Here is a 16,057-nt window from a genome sequence, read left to right as displayed (position 1 = left end):
TTTTGGGTTCCCTGATTTTCCTAGTAAAGCATCCTTGCATTGTGGTTAATAAAAAAAAAAAAAAAAAAAAAAAAAAAAAAAAAAAAAGGAGGGAAATATTCCCTCATTTTTCATTTTGAGGTCGATGTAGTGGTAAATGTTTTAAAATGCTAAGTGTTTAATTTTGTCCTTATTGCATCCAAAGAGAAAGCTTTTTAAACAAAGCTTGTGTTATGCTCTGTTATATTTGGGAGGGGGGGTCATCGGGCCCCATGGGGGCCTAGTAAACAGTAAAGTGTTGAATTCCTGCTATGCCAGACATGTCAGCTCCATCCAGCTCCATCCATGCTGGATGACCGCAAAAAAACCTAATTCCTGTCAGTCTGTGGACAAATTTTTTCTGCTTCCTCCATAAAAACTGTTTAGTCAGGCAAGATAAAATGTACTTGATGTGGTAACGTCATGTGACTCAATCAGCCTAGATGCGCTAGGTCACACCGACAGAAGGCGCATTTCAGATCTTTAATGGTTATCACGCAGTATAGTCGTAAACCAAAAAACAATCGTTTACGCAGTTCGTCTCATTCAGTAGTGGGATGTCCTTTGGGCTAAGTCGGCAAACAAGAGCCTCTTAACACCCGTGACCGCAGGGAATTGTTCGGAAAACAAGGGACCTTCAGAAAGAGGCGCTGATGAGTCACCATGAAGGATTTGTTACACACTCGAAGGACTGGACGGTCACCATAACCAGAAGCTGACCGGGAGATGGACGCCGCCGATCGGGAGAAAATCACGCAAACTGCATGAGGAATGAAGAAGGTTTGTGATTATTATGTTTCCATGAGCAAGCTCGCTTGCTGGTTTTATGTTGTAAAAACTTTTTTTTTTTTTTTTTTTTTTTGGACGTACACTACAACTTATCACCAAATAACGACCATGCTATTAAAAGTACATGTCACCCAAAAATGAAAATTCTGTCTTTATTTAATCACCGTCATGCAATCCGCAGAACTTCCTTTCTTCTGTGGATCAAAAGGGAAGGACGCTTATGCTCGCTGATGTAGAAAAACAACGGACATAATAAATAAAATCTCAGTAGATGGCAGTGAGACGTATTTGTTTCTCAAAATCTGCAATTAAAAGTATGAAGATTTAATGTGAGCTGAAATGTTTATCAAATTCTTTCGTGAATTCGTGCTAAAGCTATTCTAATGTGACGCTATCCCTTGTGAAAAAGAAGCACGCTTACGAAAATAATATTTAAGGACACGCTTAAGTGTGAAGTAAAATGTAATGTTTTCTGACACTTCATTTTTTATTTATTTACAATTATATAAAAATGTATTATAGTATGCATTCGAACGCAGTTTTACCTTGAGTTTCAATTTCATTACTTCTGTTGTCATTGAAATACGGTTATGGTTTTTGCATATAGCATTTATGGTAAAATATGCTTCAATTTCATTTGACTTTAAAGTTTCAATCGATACGTTCAATTTATTATGAAATAATAACACTACTGTTAAAGTCATAAGCAATTACTGGCATGGCGAGATTATTAAAACATCATTTAAATTGTATTATTTTAATCTTATTCTAGAAGTGTCATTAAGTGTTAAACACAGACATGATTTTATTATTTGTATAATTGAAGTGCACCTTCAATGCAGTTAAGCACACTTCTTTTTCCACAAGCGCCGCTATTCACGTTCACTTTATGCCTCTATATTCTTACTGTGCGTCTCATTTGCGAATTACTTTCTTCTAAGTAATTTTAGGCAAAACATCGGAGTGGAAGTTGATGCTTAAGTGTAACGTGACTCCGTTGAGTCTCCTGAGCCATGAAAGAGAAAGCTCTGAGCAATGAATGTTCCTCTGGGGATTCTCAGTGCTGTCTCTCTGGTGGATATCTGTGGTTCAGAACACAGGATGCTGTGTAAACAGCTGATGTGTGTGATGTGGACTCAGGTGCTCGTGTGACTGACACGGTAGAGTGAGCCTGAGCGGGACACACACACACACACACACACAGACAGGTACATTGCACATACGCTGCTGAGACGAGAAAGCAAGAAGCCCGGTGTCAGATGATGTGTACAGTCAGCCCGGTGTGTGTGTGTGTGTGTGTGTTTCCAGACAGTGGCAGTTCCACACCAGCACCTTTTATCCCAGGAAAGTATGCATATCACTGCCTCCTACTCTGTCAAAAGTACATGCTCATGTAGCGGTCTGCAGTGAACACACACACACACACACACACACACACACACACACACACACACACACACACACACACACACACAGACTCTGTGACCCTTAGCAGCAGCAGCAGCAGATGCAGAAAACACATCAGAGATTTGTGAACGTAAGGGTCAGAGGTCAATGACTTACATGCAGGTCGGGTAAGTAGGTGAAAAAAGGCAGATTTGAGGAGCACAACACTCATGCATCATTTAAATCTAGGATCTATCTATCCATCCACACACATCTATCTATCTATCTATCTATCTATCTATCTATCTATCTATCTATCTATCTATCTATCCAGCCATCTATCTATCCATCTATCTATCTATCTATCTATCTATCTATCTATCCAGCCATCTATCATCTATCTATCTGTCTATCTATCTGTCTATCTATCTATCTATCTATCTATCTATCTATCATTTTTTAAATATATATGTTGTAGGTAAAAATAAATCAACAGCTTTTAAATAATGATTTGATGAAAATGTTCTATAGCTAGATAGATTTGTTTTGTCAGGTAACAAATGTATTAAAATGTATAATTGTAAATAAGTAATTCAATACTTCTTCTGAAACGGCTAAATAAACCTAGCTATATTACCGTATTTTAAATACATTAATATATATATATATATAAAACATACATACATATAAACACACAAACATACATATAAAATACATATAAACAGCACCCCGTGGTATTTTTTTCTTTTGAATGAACACTTACAAACATGCTTTTAAAACTATGACCGCAAGTGAAAATGGGCTTTGCATTGTTTGCTGTTTTATTTAGTGTTAGGGCTTGTCATTATGTTTACATTCTCTATGTTAAACTTTACTGTACACGTGTGGACAAAATGCTAGAATTCTGAAATCACGCAGGTTAACCCACAAGCCTGGTTTCCCAAAAAACAAACGAATAAAACAAAAAACTATATGATCAAAATCATACATATCCTTACAGAAATGGACAGTCTCATCGCTTATTAATCAGTTAATCAAAGGACATTTTTCAATTAAAAATGTTATTAGTATTAGTGCTTTAACAGCTGCTCAGCTGGGCATATTTTGGTCAATAGCATTTTATATCCTTTTATATTCCCTAAAAATGGGTAGGTTAAGTTTTGGAGATAAAAATCTAAATCGCTTACTGATGAAACAATAAACATGCATCTTGATTATATAAAAGTGTGCAAATATTAAACTAAAAAAACAATTTGTGCATTTTAAACGTTGAAATACGTCTAAATTGTACCTTTTCAATAAGTTTTACGCTTCAATGTAAAAAAAGTTTCTGTTAAGTTTACGGTAAAAAATGGCAGCTGTGGTTGCCGTAATTCTACCGTAAAATATATGGTAACAAAATTTTAGTTTTTACGTATTTAAGTTACATTTACAGTTACATACCGCAATTTCATTAACACACCAACCTGTTAATGTGCTGAAATATGTTTTGTACCTTTGAAATACACTGATGATCACCAAATACAGGTGGTGAGGAGAAAGTAACATGATGAACCAAAGCCCATCACGAGCAGCTTTTAAATAATAACATGTACAGAAGGTGCTCAGTGTCATTCACACAAACGCTGAACACCTTCGTGGTGAGACTCGTTAAAGTGAAAAATGCAATAAACATTCATTTAACGACATTAGACGCACCACACGACCCTAACACAACTGATAAGAAAAACCTAGAAGATCACTTTAAATCACGAATTCAAACAAAACTTCAGTTCAGGGAATACCAGGAACTTCAATATACGTTGTTTCCCTCTAAATCAGTATACAGTAATTTACAGTTAACCATTTAACAGGTTTTTACTGTAACTTTCACATTTTATTTCTGTTAAAATCCTCATTTTTTACAGTGTCGCAAATGTTGCATATTAATGCCTGCGCATAAACACGAGACCAGGCCGGCACATCTAACTTCTAACAACTTGCCGTTTGTTTTAAAAGCTTTACGCAAGTTGCAGCCGACGCTGAAACAATGCTTTTTCAATACAATGAAATAACGGACGGCCGAGATTTACCTACGTGAAAAGCGTGACTTACATTCAAAACGCTGCGCGTGTATCTGTGCATAGAAAACATAGAAAACAAAATTCCACAACTGCAGAGACACAAGCAAAACAAAACCGGGGCGTGCGCGTGTTTATATACGTACAAGTAGAGGTGAAGGCTTGATTTGAATAACCCTTTTTTATCGACGGCTGCATTAATAAATCAAATCAAGCCGGATGCGTCTTCTTCTGGTACGGCGCGACCCTATCGCGCACCGCCAAAAAAGTTCATTGTCTAGGAGGGGTAAAGACAAACAAGACCCGAAAAAAGACACGAGGAAGCTCATCTACATTCCAGAAAAATACGAAATCAAACGAGGATTTTGGCAAAACAAATATCTAAAAAAAAAAAAAAAAAAAGTTAATATTATGGAACCGCCGCCGTTCTACTTTTAGAACAATCGACACGATGTGATTATTACACAGATTTCAAGACAACAGACTGTGGTGTTGAACCAGAGCTCCTGTGTGCAGTCACAAGAGCTGCCTCTTATCCATCTATCTAATTATTCCCTCAGAAACCAGAAATTTGAAGATACTAAAGACAGTCCCTATCTGTCATGAAGCAGCATTGATCTCATTGAGAGCAAAATGTGGGTGTTGAGGGAGCCCAATATAACTCATGCCATTAAATTCCGGCTTGCCGTTATTCGCCAACAGAATTGACAGATTTTCCGCAGACGTTTCTTTTAATCTTCAACGCTTGTTCAAGAAGAGGGGAAAACACACAGTGTGTGCTTTACCTTTCTTATATGGTATTTGTGAGGAGGTTAGCAGAACTGCTATTGAAGTGTCAAGACAGAAAAAAAAACGAAAAGAAAGAAAAGCAGCGCACAACACTTGTTGATTATCAACTGTCAAAATGTAGGAGAAAACATCGTTACTTTCCTTATGCGGGATAGAAAATGCTCTCCTCAAATGCTCTGATTGAATGTAATGCTACTGTATAGCATCATCTGAGTGTATTCTGGCAATTTTACTGCTGACGATACATAATATTGTATCAGTAAAAGGTGTAAAGAGGATATCTTTTGAAATTAATTGGATGCTAACCACGTTTATGCAATGTTTGCTAGTTATGCTGATCTGATTAATGTTTTGTAACTAAACGCGACGTGCCTTTATCTTGTCTACGCTTCACTAACAATCAGCTGCTGGTAATGCGGGCGTATCACAATCAAAATAAGGACATTTGGTAGAAAAATAAGGGTGAACACTTTTTTCTGATAAGATAAGAATATTACGCATTAATGATTATTGGGAAAACTGAAGGTGGCATTTATAAAACAAATGATTGGTAACACTTTATTTTATTGTTACACCTATAAGTTGCTTATTAGCATGCATGTTACTCATTAGGATATTAGTCATTCATTAAGGCTGGTTAAGCACTTATTAATGGCTTATTCTATGACGTTAGTCAACTTAACAACTACCTTACTAACTACTAATAAGCAGCATATTTAGGGAACAGTCGTAGTAAATAGGTAACAACTGTTACCTGTACTAAAGTGTTACCAAATCACTTTATATAAAGACGCATATAAACACACTAAAGATGAAAATATTGGGAAAAAAACGCTGTTAATTACACCGATATGGATATTAATACGGAGCTGGTCTCCTTTTGTAGCTATAATAGCTTCTGTGAGGGCTTTCCACAAACGTTTTCAGTGAGAATTTTTGGCCGTTAATTCAGTAGAGGTCAGGCACTGATGCTGAATGAGAAGCCCCGGTTTTGAATCTCCACCGCAGTGCATCTTAAACGTGTTCGGGTTGGGTTAAGGTCAGGGTTCTGACCAGTCTTCATGGACCTCGCTTTCATGCCGTAATACTAAAAAGGCCCTTCCACCAACTGTTCCCTCAAGGTTGGAAGCGCAGCATTGTCCAAAATGTCTTGGTAGGCTGAAGCATGAAAAGCATAGTGGGAGCACTTTTTATGATGGATGGACGCACTTTTTTGGGCTTTAAAATCTCGGAAGAGCCACAGCATGTTTTTAATATAACTCAGATTGTATTCATCTGACAGAAGAAAGGCACAGCATGGATTGAGAGTGAGTAAATCTTGGGGTAATTTTAATTTCTGGGCGAAATATCCCTTTAACATTTCCATTCATTGATGATAAGGGGCTTAGACTAACCCCTGAAAAAAAACTCATTCAGGCATGTTCTCTTGGCATCTGCCAAACCTAAACTCACCCGTCAGACAAACAGAGAAGCATGATTTGTTACTCCACAGAACACTGCTCCACTGCTTCAGAGTCCATCCAGCGTTTCTCACTTATTTTTGTCTTGTTTGCTAGTAAAAATATCTCCAAAAAAACCCAAAAGATACAACAAAAATGAAAAAAAAAAAAAAAATAATAATAATAGTAGTAAATAAAAATAAAATTATAATATAATAAATAATGATAATAATAATAATAATAATAATAAAATAAAAAAAAGCCTATTAGCTTTTGCTTTAAACAAGCAAAAATATATGAGTGCAACTAAAACATCTCGTTTAGCCTTTGAATTGATTATTTTATTACCATACTGGCAGACATTTTCGCTTGTTTTAAGCAATAACCAACAACAAGACTATTTTTCTACTTTTTTTTGCACTCAGCTGCTCGGCCATAGAAGCATACTCAATGGAGCTCCCGCTGCGCAGGTGAAAGATTGTACCTATTGAGTTATATCTAGAGTTTGCAACTTTTATGCACCTCCTCATGCTTCCGCCTCCCAATAACACCACTTACGATTGACCTGAATGCCTCACAGAGAGGAAACTTCACAAACTAATTCGTTGCAAACGCGGCCCGGTGCATCGCTGTATTCGTACCATTGACAGCAGAGGGACGGCAAAACCAAAAGGTGGCCAGTAAAAGCCTTATGGACCTATTTAGTCCATTTCCTCTGGTTTTTTTATCGTTTGCTCTATGAAACCTCTCCTTGGGCTGGTCTTGCACTAGACGCGTACGATAATGTTCAGCAGCGCTGGCACTTAAGGTTTTAATTCCAATAAATGCGTCCGTTTACCTATTTATTAACCTGCAAAGCATTGACGTTCCAGCATTAAACTCAGATCCCAACGGAATAAAAGAGAGAAACAGACGGTGGGCGAACTGAATAAAGCGGAATAGAACAGTAGTGATGTAAAATTTTAAAAGAAGCGAGGTGAAACAGCATAGTGCATTCAAAAATGTAAAACTTATAGAAAACAGATCATGAAACTGTTTCTGTGAAAAAAAGATCATTCTAATTAGTGAAGTGAGGCAGAATAGAATGAAACGGAATTAAACAAAAACAAATTTATCCTGTGAATGGTCGAAGGTGCATACTAGTACCTCAAGTGTGCATACTAGTTCCCAAATGACTCACATTAGTGCCTTTTGAACTTCCTGAGAGGACAGAAGCGCGGCAAAACTTTGAAAGTAAAATGACATTGAAGCGAAGCGTACAAAATAGAAGTTGAGAGAACACAGTGAATATTTCATAAAAGAGAATAGATCAGGATAGAAATGAGGCGGTGCGAGGCAGAATAGCTCGCAAAATACAATAGAGTACCGTGCGAAGCGCGGCGGAACGGAATAAAATAGAACTGATGCGAAGCTTCCCTTGGAGAATAGAGCAGAAGAGCATAGAAAACTCGGAGAATAAAACAGATTAGAGGAGCGTGAAGGGAGATAAAATAGAATCGAATAGCATCCTTCCGTACTTCCTCGCTCTTTCCTCTGCGAATGTTAAAGTTGCTGGCCTGGCTGCGTGAAGTTTCCCGCCCCTCTCCGGCGGGCATGCTGGGATGTGTGTGTAACTCGCACATTCACGCGAACGCACGCACGCACGCACGCGAACGCACGCACGCACACACTCTGTAGGCGCGCGCGAGCAGCTCGCGTGTGTGTCGCGGCGTCGCGCAGGAAATCAACGGGAGCTCGACCTTGACAGACCGAGAGACCGTCATCCCCCTCGTCTTCATCCTCATCCTCATCCTCGGCGCGAGCTTGCGGTTCGGCGCGCGCGAAGCCCAGCTGGCACTTCCTGGTAAGAGTTTAGCTTCGTTCCCTCCTGTCAGCTTCAAAACAGATCACCGTGCCGCTTTTTTTCCGGGTTACTGCCGCGCGGCGAGCGCGTCTCGGGTCGAAGGGGAGCTGCGCGTCCGATAAAACAGGCTGTGCTTTGTGAGGCCACGGCGGAAAGAGCCGAAGAAAAGTTGACAGAACTTTGGGCTAGTTTGAGTTAGCGGGCTAGGCTAACGCTGTGGCGCTAATTCACCCGAGACAAGCATCCAAAATATCGTTTTTTGACGCTTAAAATGCGTTACCCATTCTGACAGCAACTAGCACTGTTGCGAAAGTAAGTTTGAAACTGTTTTGCAGCGTGTCGGTTGTGTTTTTAGCAGTGACACGGCACGGGCAGAGCATAGTGGCTAAGCTAACGTCTGTCAGTGTGACACATGCACTAGAAATGCGAGGAGAAACTCGAAAATACTCGGGACACTGGCCAAATAACCTTAAACCCAGATGACAAAGGTGCCCAGTGCTGCTCTTCTCTAGAAATGCGACAAACGAGTCGCTTATTTGAATGTGTGTGCGACTTTTCTCACTTTTGCCAACTTCCAGCTGTTGACAGCAACGCGTTGGTACTTGTTCGTGATCTTGATGAACCAACCTGTTCGTAATATTAACAATGACATACGTGAATAAGGAGGAAAGTTCCTTATTACGTCTTTCTGGCACTACTTTTTTTTATTGGCGTTAGAAGTTCAAGGGGACAGTGTTAAGCAATATTTCACTTTAAAAACCCAGTTTAAGTACAGTGGCTTGTAGTTCAGTGGATCCAGGGTTGGTCCGGTTTACACGGAGCGGTGAATCAGCACAAACAATAATGGCTTTGGCTCTAAAATCACTTCAAAAGTTGTAATTTGCTCACTCGCATGTCTTCCCAAACACTCATGTTTCTGTGGAACACAAAAGCTCGTATCAGATTGGGAGACAGAGTCACCTTTTAAGTGGCAATTGTATGAGAGAAGACGCAGCGAAAGTAAATGGGCTCCAAAGTTATCAGTCACAACATTCTGCCTAATGTTTTTGTGGTAGGAAGTTACACCGCATGATGCAACCCGAGAGCGTAAAATATAACGCAACTCTCAGTTTCGCAAAATACGGAGTGAGTCTTAAAAACAAAATAGCCCGCTTCACAATTCAGATGCTGTTCTGTGTTTGAAATCAGAGTCGTTTAGAAGAATTGGCACGTGAATTAAATGGATCGAAATGTGAAATATCTACGTAAGGAACTGTGAGAAAGTGATTGACAGGCTAGTTTTGGTGACTATGCGACAGCAGCGTCCAATTATAACGTGGTAGTATTTACTAAAACTTGCTTATTCGTCTTCTACACGCTCAGAAGTAAAAGTCAGTCGACTTAGGACGCTGTGTGTTATTTCAGCCAGTTTGTCACAAACAAAAAGGGGGCTGATTAACAGAAATGTGTCCGTGTAGTCTTTGAATTATTGCGCATTTGGCTTTGAGATTTTAATTATTAATTTTTAAAAATTGCAATTAATAGTTTAAATGTCTTTAAAAAATCGTGTAATTAATTCGACCAGTTTTATGTCAGTTTTTTTTTTTTTTTTTTTAATCCTGCAGTTTTTTTAATCCTTCCAGTGAAAAACAGTCGTTTTTGTAGGCCTGACTTTATAAGTTTTGATCGTTAGATGATTAATCTTAAATTTCAAAACAATAAAAAATCTTCAATTTAATCTCCTTACTTAAAAAAGAAAAAAAAGACTTAATTTTTTTATTGCATTAAGAAATTAGCCCATTAAATTAATCAATTTCATATCTGTCTCTTTGGTCATATTTATGAATTGTATCATTCATAACAAATCGTATCAGCCTCTCTAGATATCGTACCGGCCTTGCAAATACTAGATGTTTCGACATCAAGCACAGATGTTATCTTAATCGTTGAAGACTAGATGATATCCATTCATTTTAGATAATTCAGGCCTAGCTGACCCTCATATTTGGCCTTGTATATATTTTCATGATATTGTCTTTATCAGCATATGCAGTACTTAAGGCTGATCTGGCACTGTTTAAGTTTTCCTCTTTACACATTTTTTTCCCGTCCTTTTTGGCCTCTCTCCTTGCCTCATATTTCCTGAGGAAACGAACTCTTTCATGGCATAATTACACGATGCATATGCCACTGTAAACACAGTAATCGAGACGCTGACAGCCCGCGTTTGTCACAAAATCTGCGAAAAACTGGAGTAAATATGCGCTGTGATCCAAAAGAACAACCTCGGTGTCTTCGTACGGCCCGCTATCGGCATTTTATACGTCCTCGCTGCAAACGACACTTAATATTTCACACAGGATGACACGGAGAGAAGGCAAGAGGCCGTTTGTTTTGAAAGCCTGTCTCTCTTAATACGCAATACCCCGAGTGTCGCAAATAGCCGGGCACGCCAGCCTGGCATACTAACACTCATCAGCTTTCCGCCGAGTTTCTTCGGCCCAAGGGCTGTCGAGGTCTGTGGCTGGAGTGAGACGTAACACCCCCTCGTTCCGGGATCTCGCGCGACAGGACCCTGCTCTCTGCACTCAATCAGTCAGGGAAACAAACAGCCGGCTCGAGAGCTGCAGGAGGAAGCTGTGGCGCTTTTTCCTTTTTTTTTTTTTTTTTTTTTCAGAAGTCATGCCAAGTTGGAACTCGAAAACCTTTGGCGGTGCCTTTGCAGGGCAGCGAATAAAAAAATAAAAAAAAAAAAAAACTTTACACGTGTCTGAAGCCAAGCCTGGAAGCTCGCGGGGCGTTTGAACTGCTCTGGAAGGTCTCGAGAAGTGGGCCGGATCCTGGGCCCCGCCGCGAGCAGGCATTGGTGGGGGTCCGAGGGGGCGTAAACCGAGGGCGAGTGCCACCATACTGTGAAGGCCGGGCGAGTGGCCAGCATCGTTGACAGTTTAACAGTGAATATTTTACAGCACAGCATACTGCATGCTGTAAACAGGGGTGAGCTACATAAAGGCTGTTTATCGTACTTGGGAAGCCTTGAAAAAAAACAGCATCTTTAAGCCTCGTATTAGAATAAAGCAGATGGCTTGGGCCAGTGTGGCTCGGGAAAAAGCCGGAGATGAAAGCAGGCCAGTTTCTTTGAACAAGGAGTCTGTCACGTTACTATCTCCAGGTCTTTGGGTCAAACCGCGCACTGTGCCGTGCCTCTTTTTTTTTTTTTTTTTTTTTTTTTTTTCACGACGGCTTTGGCCAAAAATATCCCAGGGAATCTCATTAATATTGATGTTTTGATGTTGCAAGCGTTTTCAATGGTTGTTATCAGGCCAAATGTGTTTTTAATGCACGATTAAGATCTTTTATGGTCTTCTGAGTTTTTTTTTTTAAGTGTCATTTGTCTTGACCATTCGTCGGCTTTGACCATTAAAAGTATAACAGTAGGAAAACAAGACATTATTTGCTAGTGGAATTGGATAGACTTTAATGGCTTGAAAAAAGACCTTATCTAAAAACATGAGGAAAATAGTTGAGCAGAATAATAAGCAGAAAGGACTTGCATTTTGGCAAAACTTGTTGCGCTTTTAAGCCGACGGTTTGGATGTTTAAAAAAAAAAAGTTCACAATTGTTCATCAGTCATTGCCAACGTGTTTATTAACCAGCTTGTCATGTTGAAACTGGCAATTAAAAAAAAAAAAAAATGAATGGTTTTCTGTGCTGCCTTGTCCTATTTTAATTATTTGTTAGAATTTGTATTTTTTTCCCCATTGTGGCGAAAGGTAATTTTCATTCAGAGTTCATTTGCAAAACCGGATAACTTTTTAACTATTGTCAAAAATCATGTCTTTTTATTGTGCATTCCAGGGAATCTCAATGAAACTGCATGTGTCGGTATTTGGCTGAGATGCAACCGTTTAAATACTTGGAATTTGAGGGTGCATCGAAATACTGAGAAAATCACCTTTTAAAATGGTCCAAATAAAGTTCTTAGCGACGTGTATTACTAATCAAAACGTAATATTTACTGTCGGAAATCTACTAAATGCCTTCGTAGAACTTGGTCTTTACTTACTGTCCTAAGGATTGTTTTGGCATGGAAGACAAATAGATCATTCTGACCCATGCAAAGTATTTTTGGCTATTGCTACAAATATACCCTAGTGACAGATTACAGGTTAGGTTTGTTTATGGAAACGGTTTGATTTGTTAGCGACCCTCGGCCACCAACGTTACATCAGTCTTCGGTGGTAAAAGTGCTTCGCGAATGGGGCATAAGCCTTCACACACAGCACAGAGCAAACCAAGTCTCACGATCCTCGTACAACTACAGCGTTTTATCCAGCACCCTTATCTCGCATGAAAAGGGCAGATCCTTTGCGCCCCATTAAAGATTCACCAAAGACATTCTCTTTAAGTTCTGCTCTGTGTTCTGAGGAAGAAGAAGCCGGCTGATGGTAGTATGAGACGGTTTGAGTTTTACAGATGTATTTTCATGAAAGAGGTGAAGGGCAATTGATGAATAAGCGTAGAAGGGGTTCAGAGAAGGGAAGTCCCTAATGGTAGGTGTGGTGGAGAATAGTCCTCTCAGGGTTTCTGTGAGTTCCTCACCGCAGGGACGTCCAACATCAATAAACGGCCCCACCGAGCAGCCCTTTGTGACTTCCGTTAAACATCCGCTCCGCTCTGTTCATAGTCACGCTGGGTTTTTTGCCACTTTTAATTGCCCCTGTTTAATTAGGGATGTTGACTTTTATATGTAAATGTATACATGTATAATATAAACACATATGGGTCAAAGTTGAAAAAGCGTTCAAAAAAATTGGGTAATAAGGCTTTAAAGTTTTCTTTTTAATTGTATTGTTACACTGAATGACAGCGTAACATTATTTAATTCTCCAAAAACACATTTGAAACCTTAAAAGCCGATACTTACATTTAAAGTGCTTTCTATAGACAAAATCGTTTTTGTGAATACCGGCCATCGTCCATTAAATGTGGACATCATCTTTGATCTATATGTTATACAGGCTTTCCTTAAAGGTATGGTTAATCTACTCATTCTCATGTCATTACAAACTCATAAGGCCTTCAGTTACCTTCCGTACACAAATTGAAATCCGAGAGCTTTCTGATTCTGCACTGACAGAAAATGCGACTGAAATGTTGTATTTTAAAGCCCATGTGACTTCAGTGAAGGGGAAAAAAAACCCTTTTATTCAACAATTCTTTCTTCAGATCGCGTCTTGGAACATTTCAGTTGCTTCACTATCTATGCAGTTACACTTTTTTTGTTTTAATCTTAGCTTTAGTATAGCATTATAATACTATGCTTAGTCTTTACTTTATTTGAAGAAGCCAAACCAGGCTTAATGCTATAGAAAAGCAATTTCCAGAGTGTTTACAAAAATATGGCATGCAGTTACTTAAAACAGTATAAACCTATTCAAAACATCATTTTTTAAATAATAGTAATTAATAATCACAATTACCATTACCATTTCAATAGAATAATTGAGTTATATACTTTTTTTCATAATTGTGCAGCGCCTAAATATCGCTTAAACTCTCCAATTTTATTTAGCTTGATCTTCATAATGGATATTTTTTTTTAATACCGAATGAGATGTTTTAAACAAATTTGTAACATTTTTATGTGAAGTTTCAACAGAAAATGCACAATAAAATCAGTTCAATTAATAAAAATTTGATGTAACTCGACTATTTAATTTATAATAAAATGTCGCACACAAAAATAGTACATAATGCAGCGTGAACCTTTTTAACTAATCATTTTTAGGATGTAAAGAAACGTTCAACAAAATATTGGTTAAACTAGTAGATTTATTTATTTTTTTCCTTTTGCACCAAAATATTGGGTAACACAAATCATTTTTATTTTGGTTGTACTTACTACTGAATGAAATACAGCAAACACAAACATTCTGTTAAGTGTTTATTTTGCACATCTTTAATTTTGACAAGCTTTTAATAAAACATTTGAGAGATTACGTCTCTCTGCATGACCAAGGAGTTGAAATGGTTAATTGGCCTGAATCATTCAAACTCGCAGAAAAACACTTTTCTTTCCTCGCCCGAATCGCGATGTTGACGAACTGTCAAAGGCCGCAGAAGAAATCGTGTTGTGATATGCGTCCGATTATTGCATCATGAATATTCCAGAGAAATGAAGCATGATCAACATCTGTTGTTTTGGTTCTGAGTGATGCGGAGCATAACGGTAATAATGTAGCGTGCGCTCAGCGATTGCCGGGATGCCGCTGAAATCGTCGTCAAACTTTTAGTCACTCCATACGCTGAGAAGAAAGGGCCCGGGAGCTAGGGGTGGAGGGATTTTCGGGACTGTAGGCTCCTGTTAGCGTGATTGCAGCTGGTGGGCTTGACCTCTGGCTGCGGCAAATAAAAGAAATTTAGCCCTAAAGTGTACGTTGTCACATCCCATTGTGGTCAGAGGTTAGCTGGAGAGCTTTGCGGTCAGTGACATGGCTCGGTTCTCGCTAGACCACGTGAGACGGGGTCCGCGTAGGGTCACGGGTGCGGCCCACTAATAACACACAGTTGTATAATGCAAGAAATATTTCAGGCTTTGAAATATTAACCTTGATTTCCTATATAGGCAGGTATCACGAAAAGCCTCATACTCGCTCAAATCTGTCCTGATTAGTATATTTGTAACTCTTCAATTAGGACTGTTAATTTTGTGCGAGGATACGCTGTTTACGCCGCTTACGCTTTGATTTGAATGAAAACTACGCCAACTTAAGTTTAGACTTAACCCCTATTGATGCCTTTCAGTATCGTGCAGAGTTTCAGACATTTCTAAAATCCATCAAATATTACGGGAACGTCCTATTTTGTAGGTTTACATAATATTTCTAACTGATATTTGTAGTATCGATTTAAGGAATGCAAATATTAGCAAACGTAGTTAATTTTTTTATTTAGATTTTACTTTAAATATGGAAAGATGTCAGTTGATTGAAACTTTATAACACTGAATGAGAAATGAGTTATATATTTTTATTATTATTTATAATTATTTATAATCAATTTAAAATCAACTTTATAATAAACTTTATAATTTTTGTAGCATAGAATGTAAAATTATTTAATGAAATATAGCTTGAAAGCTTAAAATAGTACATATTTGTGTAACTTTTAAAGTGTTTTTTAATGATTGATTTGATTTTTAATGTTGTGCAAACACATTCTAAATAATTATTGGTAGATTGAGTCTTTAAATTGACTTTTGGTAATGCTGATTGAAATTGCACAAGTATTTGGTGAAAGTGTTTTTTTTAATTTCCTTTTAGGTTTTTTCCCCTACTGTATTTATTGCAGTACATGCATCTCTTCCTCAGAATCGGGGCTAGATGAGATCTCATTCAGTGTCACCCTTTAGATCAGAGCTTTGTGTTTTCCTTTTTTCCCCCCAAATTCTGTTCATGATGACACTTCTTTTTTTAATTTTTTTATTTACAAGACGTTGTCAGAGCAGGTGCCTGCAGGTACGTGCGATCTAGCTGAGATCTATCAGATTAACATCTTTTTATGCTGCGCTTTCTTCAGAAGTCAATCAGGAAGTAACATTGATTTACTTGACAACTCATTGACTCTGGTTTTTGTCAGTGCATTACGTTCAGTTTCCAGAAGAATATCAAATGGTTTTTGTAAAGTAAGTTTGAATAGTTCGAAACTCTGCAGCTGTCTGTGGGCTGTTCTTGACTTTGGCGCAGTCAAA

General features: G+C 38.4%; 1 protein-coding gene across 1 annotated transcript in view; it reads left to right on the top strand.

Annotated features, from left to right (window-relative positions):
* The first annotated feature begins 8,067 nt into the window (after positions 1–8,067).
* Positions 8,068–16,057, top strand: part of nek7 (NIMA-related kinase 7) — a 59,350-nt gene continuing 51,360 nt past the window's right edge. The window contains exon 1 of the mRNA XM_043223140.1: positions 8,068–8,324. The gene's annotated coding sequence lies outside the window, so the exon portion shown is untranslated. The remainder of the gene's footprint in view (positions 8,325–16,057) is intronic.

Source organism: Puntigrus tetrazona, chromosome 22 (genome assembly GCF_018831695.1).
Source record: "Puntigrus tetrazona isolate hp1 chromosome 22, ASM1883169v1, whole genome shotgun sequence".
NCBI classification, from domain to species: Eukaryota; Metazoa; Chordata; class Actinopteri; order Cypriniformes; family Cyprinidae; genus Puntigrus; species Puntigrus tetrazona.
Note: the sequence above shows the minus strand (reverse complement) of the source record. Positions and strands in the feature narration are given on the sequence as shown.